The following is a 10111-nucleotide window of genomic DNA, read 5'->3' as shown; positions in this document are numbered from 1 at the left end:
AAAAGAGAGTTTATTACAGAGAAATGTCTCTTTCCAAAATAAAAGCTATACTATCCGCTTCTTCTGGGCTATATTCTCAGCAGCATAAGGAGAATCATGTGCTAACAGCTGTCTAAATGACTCGGCTAAAGTTAGTAGCATGCTTGTTGTTTTTGTCTTTGCACTAGGATGATGTCGGCGTAAATGTGCAGTCATAGTCGTTGTGTTCCCACTAGTGCTTTCAGGTTGATCTCGTTGAAATGACCTTAACGCCACAACACGGCAAATCTCCGTTAACGAGCTACCGCCGATCGCCCCGTGCATGGGGCTAGACGGCCAACACGTTAACGAGCTAACTGCGCTAACACACTAGTTCACACCAATGTAATTGAGCATTGCATGGCACATCCAACATACTGTTTTACTTTAGTCCATGACTCGCTTACCTTCAGGGTCATACGTCACATGAAAACCAAAATAGTTCCAAACGCCAGATCTGAATGAGGGTGGGGGAGGTTCAATTTGCCATGTTGCAAGGAGAGCTTAACTTCTGTCTCGCTAGCTTGCCCTGCGCTCATTGAATCTGCACTCGACTGCTCCGCCTAGGCTGCACTGTCGAGTGCAGATCCACTGAGCGCTCAACACAGACAGCATCGTCAGAAGGAAAGTTGATAAAATAAATTACAAATTTATTTTGTATTGTTCGATATATATGCGTACCGAACCGAAAGCACTGTATCGAACGGTTCAATATCGATACGAATATCGTTGCACCCCTAATATATATATATATATATATATATATATATATATATATATATACACACACATACAGTAGAACCCCAACTCATGAATACCCCATTTAACGAAAAATTCAAGTTACGAAGGCAATATTTCTGCCCGTGTTACGGCAAAATGCCCGCTAACAAAATCCACTGGCTCTGATTGGCTGAGCCCAGAATGCCCACAATGCCTTCCGAATCATGTGACAACACCTTGGCTTTCGTACTTATGCTTCGCTGAACAACGTACGTTGTTGCAGTTATCAATTAGCCTGTAGCCTATCATTCACTCAAAAGGCGCGATGGACAGTTGCTCTCCACAGAATAGCTCCAAGGACAAAGAGGACACACAAACCCCTCCTCCAGTCATTCATGGAGAGCTCTGTCTTTTCTCTGTGTGTCTTTCCTCGTGTTAATTTTACTTTCTCATCCGAGTCTGCCTGTTTTATCATTGTTTCTTACTTCCTGTTTTGTTTGTTAGTGAGTGATCTTCTGTGCTTCGTAGTGCGTTTTACTTCCTCCCTGTGATTGTGTTGATTGTGTTCACCTGTGTCTCGCTTCCTCCCAGCTGTGTTTCTATTAGCCCTGTGAGGGTACACAGTCCTGTGTTCAGTCTCACGGTGCCTGCTTACCTCTGCTTGTGTCTCTGTTTCAGGCTTGTAACTCACAGCTTTCTTTCCTTCTGGATTTCATCAAATAATAGTTGATGAAACTCATAACAGACACAAATCTATTAGTTAAATTACAGGCACGTCTTAACGACATTAAGGCTCGTATGACGTGTAATTTAAATGAGTTAAATTCAGGTGAAATTCTGATCATTGCAAGAATTTGAGCCTAAGAACCTCAGAAACATGGCGGCCTCTTGGCCTGCAGTAACACTGGACTCGTCTTTGACCTGGACATGTCCCCCAATGTGCACATCAAAGAAGTGCTTTCTTTAATCATACAATATGAGGAAGACTTTGCTCTGAAGGCAGGAGGGAGGATCTCACCGCAGATCTCCACTCGGGCTTCACCTCTGTGTACTCGTACTGTAGCTTTACAAACGCTCATTGTGTGTAAATGAACCCCAGCTTTGACTCGGTGTTATTATGCAGAGCAGGTGAAGCAGCTCGGCTTCTGAGCTGAATGTGAATAAACACAAAAACGAGGGAAACAAAGACGAAGCAGCCGAGCAGAAAACTCCTGCCTCCATCTCTCCACAGCCCGAGCTCACAAGACGGGCCGAGTGTAAACAAGTCGGGATGATCAACCTCACAACATCTGATAAACTGCTGCCTGCTCTCACACACAGACACACACAAACACAAACACACACACACTGAGTTATCGCTGATACTGTGCCGAGTTTCTGATGTTTGTAATTACTGACACTCAATGCAACAGAGGATGATCGTCTGTGTGTGTGTGTGTGTGTGTGTGTGTGTGTGTGTGTGTGTGTGTGTGTGTGTGTGTGTGTGTGTGTGTGCGTGTGTGTGTGTGTGTGTGCGTGCGCATTAATAATGAATCCTCAGTTCATTTGTATGTAAATGTGTCCAGACAGCGCAACGCTCTTGTCCTCCTCCTTGTGATGAATAAAGCATCAAGGAGGACCGCAGAGCGCCAGAGTGAGGCAGGTGACTTACTAATGAGGAACGAGGAAGAGTCAGGCAGGTGACTCAAACAGGAAGGAGGGAGGGGGAGGAAAAAAGCATTAAAAAGTTTAAAAAGCATAAGTAGAAGAAGAGATGGGGAGGAGTAGAAAAGAAGTAAACAGCGAAGAAAGAGGAGGGTAAAAAGTAGAAGCGGGAAGACGAGGAGTGGTAGGAAAAGGAGAGGAAAGAGGAGACGGAACAAAGTATGGGAGGAGAAGAAGGAGAGGAAGGTTGTGGAGATGAAGAAGTGGAGGGGAAGAATATGGAGGAGAAAGAAGGAGGAGCTGCAGATGGAGACGTTTAGAGCTGTAGAAAAACATCCTGTTGATACATTAAACGGATAAAAGCATCGCTCTCAGGGCCAGATTCAAACAGGGCAAAGTAGTGCATGGGCACAATCACAGCAGACCACAGGCTGAGCCTGCAACCTTTTTGTACTTTAAATCCTTATCCTCCTACTCCTTAAATTTTCCATGTTGACAAATGAACTCACAGAAATGCATAAGCAGCAGGGCCAAAAATCTCAGAGTTCCCACAATTTACACACAATCTCGTCGCTGCACTACTTCCATTTACGCCAGAATCCAGTTCCTAAATCTGGACCCTAATCTTGTCAGTCCTGCTGACACAGGTGTGTAAAGTCCAGGAGTCTGCCTCTACAAACCTCTGTGAAAGAAAGGATCCCTCTAAAGCAGGGGTAAGGAGCTCCAGGCCTCGAGGGCCGGTGTCCTGCAGGTTTTAGATCTCACCCTGGGTCAACACACCTGAATCAGATGATTAGTTCATTACCAGGCCTCTGGAGAACTTCAGGACATGTTCAGGAGGTCATTTAGCCATTTGAATCAGCTGCGATGGATCAAGGACACATCTGAAACCTGCAGGACACCGGCCCTCGAGGCCTGGAGCTCCCCACCCCTGCTCTAAAGAGTTCCCTAAATTTGTAACAGGACACTGTTGTTGCAACAAGTCAGCTCATGACATCTCTCCCCTGGTGTGACATTCAGATGAGCTGCTGTGATGTTATTAGTAACCACAGCAGTTCAGCCATGATGTTCCACGCCGAGCTCTGAGCGCCCGGTGAGTGGAGTCACCAACAGAGATGGGCAGTACGTGTTACTGTAATCCGATTACTTTTTTCAAGTAACGAGTAAAGTAAGGGATTACTATTGCAAAAACGGTAATTAGATTACCGTTACTTTCCCGTAGGAACGCTGCGTTACTGCGTTACTAAAACCGTGATTTTTTGCGAGAATGTCTCACGACAGTGACGTAAGCGAGTGCGACGTTCGTGACAACAGCTGTGTGCAGATCAACAGTGGATCATATATCGAGTGCAGGAGAGAGTATGAGCGTGCAGCGTTTAAAGCGTGGAAGTACTGACCTTACTTTGAGTTTGATTCCATAAAAAGTGACAAAAACATTAGTGTCCGCTGTGCGTGGGAAGAAAACTTCTTTTTACAGTGAAAAAACCCCTAAACTTCCAACAAGCACCGAGTAGCTACGACGTAATGGGAAACTCACAGAGAAACTCGCGGATTCTTCCACTGACCGCGGCACACCTGCACCAGGGTAACCCTCCGCCTACCCCCACTCCTGCTTTACAGGTGAAAATAGAGCAACAGGACCGCTGAGTCTGTGACTTTATTTATTTTCTGCTGTGTTTTACTTACATCTGAGTTTCTTTCTTTCTTATCTTTTTTCTCGTAATTTTTTTATAACTAACGTATTAGTAATTAGACTTTGCAACCATGTTCTACCGTTTTGTGCTAGTCCTGGTCGTTTTTTTCAGTTTATTTCTACTTTTTTCACCCGTGTCTGGGGACCCAGAGCAGAGATCCTTTGTTTACAGTAAGGATCAGCTGTTAGCGCTGCATCCTGCAGCGGTACTGCCGGCGGACAGACCCGATATTCCCAGCGAGCTGAGGAGGAAAAGACGGGGGTGTCGTGCTGGGAAGGAGCGCCGTCGCCCGAGAAGGAGACGTTATCGACCATCTCTTCCTTCTGTAATCATTGGAAACGTAAGATCTTTGCCCAATAAGATGGATGAGCTCACGTCGCTAACCTGGTCACAGAGGGAGTACCGGCAATGTAGCATCATGATGCTAACGGAGTCGTGGCTAACATCGCTAACTCCGGACACAAGCGTGACACTACCGGGATTCCAGATGCTGCGAGCGGACAGGACCAGAGACAGCGGTAAGAGGAAAGGAGGGGGACTGGCAGTTTTTGTGAATGACAGATGGTGTAACCCTGGGCACATCACTGTAAAAGAGCAACTCTGCAGCAGAGACATTGAGCTGTTAGCCGTTAGCATGCGTCCGTACTACCTGCCCCGGGAGTTCTCGCATGTTATCGCGATAACAGCGTATGCCCCCCCCTCGGCCAACGCGGATGCAGCCTGTGACTCTCTCCACTCTGTGGTCAGCAGACTGCAAACACAATCTCCGAGAGCCCTTCTCATAATATCAGGGGACTTCAATCATGCCTCACTGGACTCCACACTGCCCACCTTCACCCAGTATGTGACCTGCTCAACCAGAGACAATAAAACACTGGACTTACTGTATGCCAATGCAGAAGAGGCATACAGTTCATCACCTCTCCCTCCACTGGGCAGATCTGATCACAACCTGGTGCACCTTGTCCCTGTGTATGAGCCCTTAGTGCGCAGGGAGCCACCAGCCACCCGCACAGTACAGAGATGGTCAGAGGAGAGCGAGGAGGCTCTTAAGGATTGTTTTGAGTCGACTGTGTGGGAGGTGATTTGTGATGACCACGGTGAGGACATCGACAGCCTTACTACATGCATTACTGACTATATAAACTTCTGTGTGGATAACACTGTACCTACCAGGACTGTACGGTGTTTCTCCAACAACAAACCTTGGATTACCCCAGAAATTAAAACCGTCCTCAAGCAGAAGAGGAGGGCCTTCAAATCCAAAGACAAAGAGGAGTTGAAAAGGGTGCAGAGAGAGCTGAGGGGACTGATAAGGAATGGGAAGGAGAGCTACAGGCAGAAGATGGAGAACCAGCTTCAACAAAACAACGTTGGTGAAGTCTGGAGAGGCCTCAGAACCATCTCAGGCCACAAACAGCAGAACTCTCTGCCTGGGAGGGATGTGAGGTGGGCAAATGAACTGAATCATTTCTTCAACAGATTTGATTCAACCATGAGACAGTCTACAACATCGGCTGCAGACTCACCCACCCCCACTGCTGCTGCTCCACCTCAGACACTTCACACCTCCTCTATTCACCCTGCTCACTCCCCCCCACCCCCAACAACAGCATCCAATACACACTCAACACAAGGCTCCAGCCTGTCTCTCTCAACCACCCAGGTTAGGAGGGAACTGAGGAGGATTAATGGCAAGAAGGCAGCGGGTCCAGATGGCATCAGCTCGAGGGTCGTCAGGTCCTGCGCGGACCAACTGTGTGGGGTGATGGAGCACCTCTTCAACCTGAGCCTGAGGTTGGGAAGAGTCCCACAGCTCTGGAAAACCTCCTGTGTTGTACCAGTGCCAAAGACTTCACGCCCCAAGGACCTCAACAGCTACAGGCCGGTGGCTCTGACATCCCACCTGATGAAGACCCTGGAGCGGTTGGTCCTGGCTCAGCTTCGGCGCCTAATAAGCTCATCACTGGACCCACTTCAGTTTGCCTACCAGCCTGGCATTGGAGCGGATGATGCCGTCATTCACCTCCTACATCGTTCCCTCGCTCACCTGGAGACCGCTGGAAGCACTGTGAGAATCATGTTCTTTGATTTCTCCAGTGCCTTCAACACTATTCTTCCCTCGGTTCTAAAGGACAAGCTGGAGAACTCTGGAGTGGACCATCACCTCACTACCTGGATTTTGGACTACCTCACCGACCGACCACAGTATGTGAGGACTCAGGGCTGTGTGTCGGACAGGGTCGTCTGCAGTACGGGGGCCCCACAGGGAACGGTTCTGGCTCCGTTCCTCTTCACCATCTACACTGCAGACTTCTCCCACAACTCCACCCAGTGCTTCCTGCAGAAGTTCTCTGATGACTCTGCAATAGTCGGCCTCATCACTGATGGGGACGACAAGGAGTACAGAGGTCTGACCCAAGACTTTGTGGACTGGTGCCAGCAGAACTACCTCCAGATCAACGCCAGTAAAACCAAGGAACTGGTGGTAGACTTCCGCAGGCACAAGCATTCTCCACTGCAACCACTGAACATCCAAGGTATGGACATTGAGGCTGTGGACAGCTACAGGTACCTTGGTGTTCATCTGAACAATAGACTGGACTGGACTCATAACTCAGACGCCCTCTACAGCAAAGGGCAGAGCAGGCTGTACCTGCTGCGGAGACTCAGGTCGTTTGGAGTGGAGGGCCCACTCCTGAAGACCTTCTATGACTCTGTTGTGGCTTCTGCTATCTTTTATGGTGTGGTCTGCTGGGGCGGCAGCATCTCTGCTGGGGACAGGAAGAGACTGAACAGGGTGATCCGAAGGGCCAGCTCTGTTCTAGGATGCCCTCTGGACCCAGTGGAGGTGGTGAGTGACAGGAGAACGGCGGCTAAGCTGTCATCCCTGATGGACAACATCTCCCACCCCATGCAGCAGACTGTGACAGCACTGAGCAGCTCCTTCAGTGGGAGACTGCGGCACCCACGGTGTGGGACGGAGAGATTTCGCAGGTCTTTCCTCCCCACTGCTGTCAGACTCCACAACAAAGACTTTAACTGATCAAGCACACACATCTATACATATGCAATAATACTAAGTGCAATAATCCTTTCTGTCATCGTTGTATTTTTACTCAGTTGTATATAGTATTTGTATTTGCATTCTATTTTTATCTTATTGTATATTTATTTTATTTTATTCTACTGTATATAGTATTTTATTCTATTCTGTACAGCTGTGTACTGTATTTATTCTTATTGTATTCTAATTTTTGCCTCATAACTTTTGCACTGTCCACTTCCTGCTGTGACAAAACAAACTTCCCACGTGTGGGACTAATAAAGGTTATCTTATCTTATCTTATCTATTATAAAAGAGTGAGTGTAAACACAACAAATATTTTATTTTATGTGCTGGAATGTGCAGAAAATAGGTTTAAATGTTAAACTAATTTCTTCCAGTCAGAGAATGTTGCAGATAATTAAATTTTTGCTTGATGCATAAAGTTAAAAGATTAAAACTAATAAAACAAGTTAAAAAGAGACTTTTCCATTTGATTACATTTTGTATGATGGATTATGCAGAAAAAGTAGAATTGGGCTGAAAGATCTATCGCTTTATCACCTATTCAGGTTGTAAATCGTGTTTTTAAAAGTAACTAAGTAACTAAGTAATTAATTACTTTTGAAAATAAGTAATTGGTAAAGTAACGGGATTACTTTTTTGGGGAAGTAATCAGTAATTAGTTACTGATTACTTTTTTCAAGTAACTTGACCAAAACTGGTCACCAACACTCCAAACCTAGCAGATAACAACAGCAGCAGGATGTGAACGTGTAACTGTAATGTTTGACATCCTAACGTGGTAGTGAATGCAGAGTGGACCGGCCTCAGGTGGCTGTTAGAGGAACTGCAGAGGAGCAGGAGGCAGATAAACCGTGGGAGCACTCCCCGTCCATCACAGGCTAACCGAGCCCGGATCCACACCTGCAGTCATACTCACCATCACGTGATTAACCTCTCACCCACGGGGCGCGCAGGTAAGCCATCTTTGATGTGAGAAGATGTGAACCCGTCCTTTAAATAACTTCATTTGCATTCTTTCATTCAAGCTCAGCTCTGGCTGATTTCGCCCCGGAGACATTTTTTTCCTCAAACATATTTGTTCTCAGCTTGCTCTGCTCCGACTAATTAAGTGCAACACCCGTCTGTGGTTTCACGCTGTCTTTGACACCCACACAGCGGCTGCAGGTGGAGGTATCACTGCTGCGAAACGTCAGTCGTGGAAACAGTTTTTTAAACGTCGGCTTTCTCTAAACGTGAAGACGGTCTGGGTTCACTGCTGTGCAGAGCGGGAAGGAAAGGGTTAACCTGGACCAGTCAGGGAAGGGGGACGAGCCTGGAACTGACAGCGCGATGAGCAGCAACACTTTGTTCTCTGTGTTAATGAGCTTTATGCTTCAGACTCTGTTTATTTTGCTAATATCGTTCTGCAGTGACTCGTGCTCGTTTAGCATTCCACTTTGTGAAATAATGACTCACATGTCAAGTGTTTGTTCCCTTTGTTGGGAAATAAAACCAGACCAGTGAACTGTCCATCAGCTGCGCTCATTGTGCAGGAAACCAGCGTCAGCCTGCAAACAGCAAACTCAATATGTCACATTCAGAGTCGGGGAACAGGCGACATTTCTCCACCGATGCTCATTAAGCCGAGAAGTAACCAAAATTCAGGGAAATCAGCCCCAAAAATGTTAATGAATGTGTGCTCCCGCTCCCTCGGTTATGTGAGCGCTGAATTCGTGGAGATGAATGCAGATTCTCCAGGTGGCTGCCATTAAACCGCTGACATTAAACATTAATACAGCTGCAGTCAGAGATCACGCTCAGAAATGTGGAAATCACGATGGAGAAAAACCAGCTTTTCTGTTTCATTTCGGTTTCCTCTGCTCTGGCGTTTAGTGCCAGCGCCATCGACAAACTCCGGTGTGGATACTGTTCAACCTGCAAGATGAGAAAGTGCCGGGATTGATCGAGTCATGTTTGTCGTGTTGATTTTCCAACAAAAGTACTTCCTGTTAGAAATTATGAGGCTCCTAATTAATGAAGACGACATGTCCAAGATGCTGATCGGCAGCACGTCCACGCACGGCGTGACGAAGGTAAAACCAGCCTGTGTGTGTGACCCACAGACCAGTCTGCAGCAAGGTTATCAAAGTTAGCTTCAATAACTGATAAATACAGTCAAAACCACCTGAAACTATCAGTTTGAGTCTTCAGTGAATTTAAGGTTTCTTTGAGATTCTTGACTTCAAGGTTCCCGGGTCGGTCCAGGGTTTAGAGGGTTTGTGGGGTCAAGGTTTTCCTTTTAGATGGGATTCATGCTGAAGCTCCATAGCCCTCAGTCAGCACCGTAGTTTATGTTCCCTTACCTTTGTTAGTTCCCTGTTGTTCCCTCTCTGCTACTCTCATCTTTATCTGTAAAAGCTGACAGCTCACTTATTGAAGTCTCACGGGTCAGAGTGACAGTACAGGGAACATCACCATTAGAGCTACTTTGTTTCCTCTGCAAAATGTAACTAGACCCATCACCACCAGGGGGCAGCATTTGACCACCTTTAACTTTTGATAGTTTTGATAGTCCCTCATTTCCTCATCAGGTTTTACCTTTTGCAGACTATCATCATCAATATCAATGTGTTTGTAATAATCTGTCCAGTTAAATAAAGGTTAAAGGTTAAAAAAATCCCTTGTGGTAGAAAGTGGTATTACACAAAAGTACAGCTCAGACCTAGTTTAACTTCACCTGATATCTCTTCAGTACAGCGCACAGGTGAGTTGGACATAAAGTCAAATTCTGTTCATAGATTTTGTTCATTTTGGAAAGTATAAAAAAATAATAATTTACAAAGCAGTACTTTTAGTCAAAGTTTTCTTGTTAATAGCTGAGTATTTGCATTCACCCACCATGTTTTTGAGTCGGCAGCTGATTTTGTTTTTCTGTTTTGGAGATTTTTTATGAGAAATTTCCCAGTCACAAATTCAGTTTCCC

The sequence above is a fragment of the Astatotilapia calliptera genome, chromosome 22 (genome assembly GCF_900246225.1).
Source record: "Astatotilapia calliptera chromosome 22, fAstCal1.2, whole genome shotgun sequence".
Classification (NCBI taxonomy): Eukaryota; Metazoa; Chordata; class Actinopteri; order Cichliformes; family Cichlidae; genus Astatotilapia; species Astatotilapia calliptera.
This window is presented reverse-complemented; position numbering follows the sequence as displayed.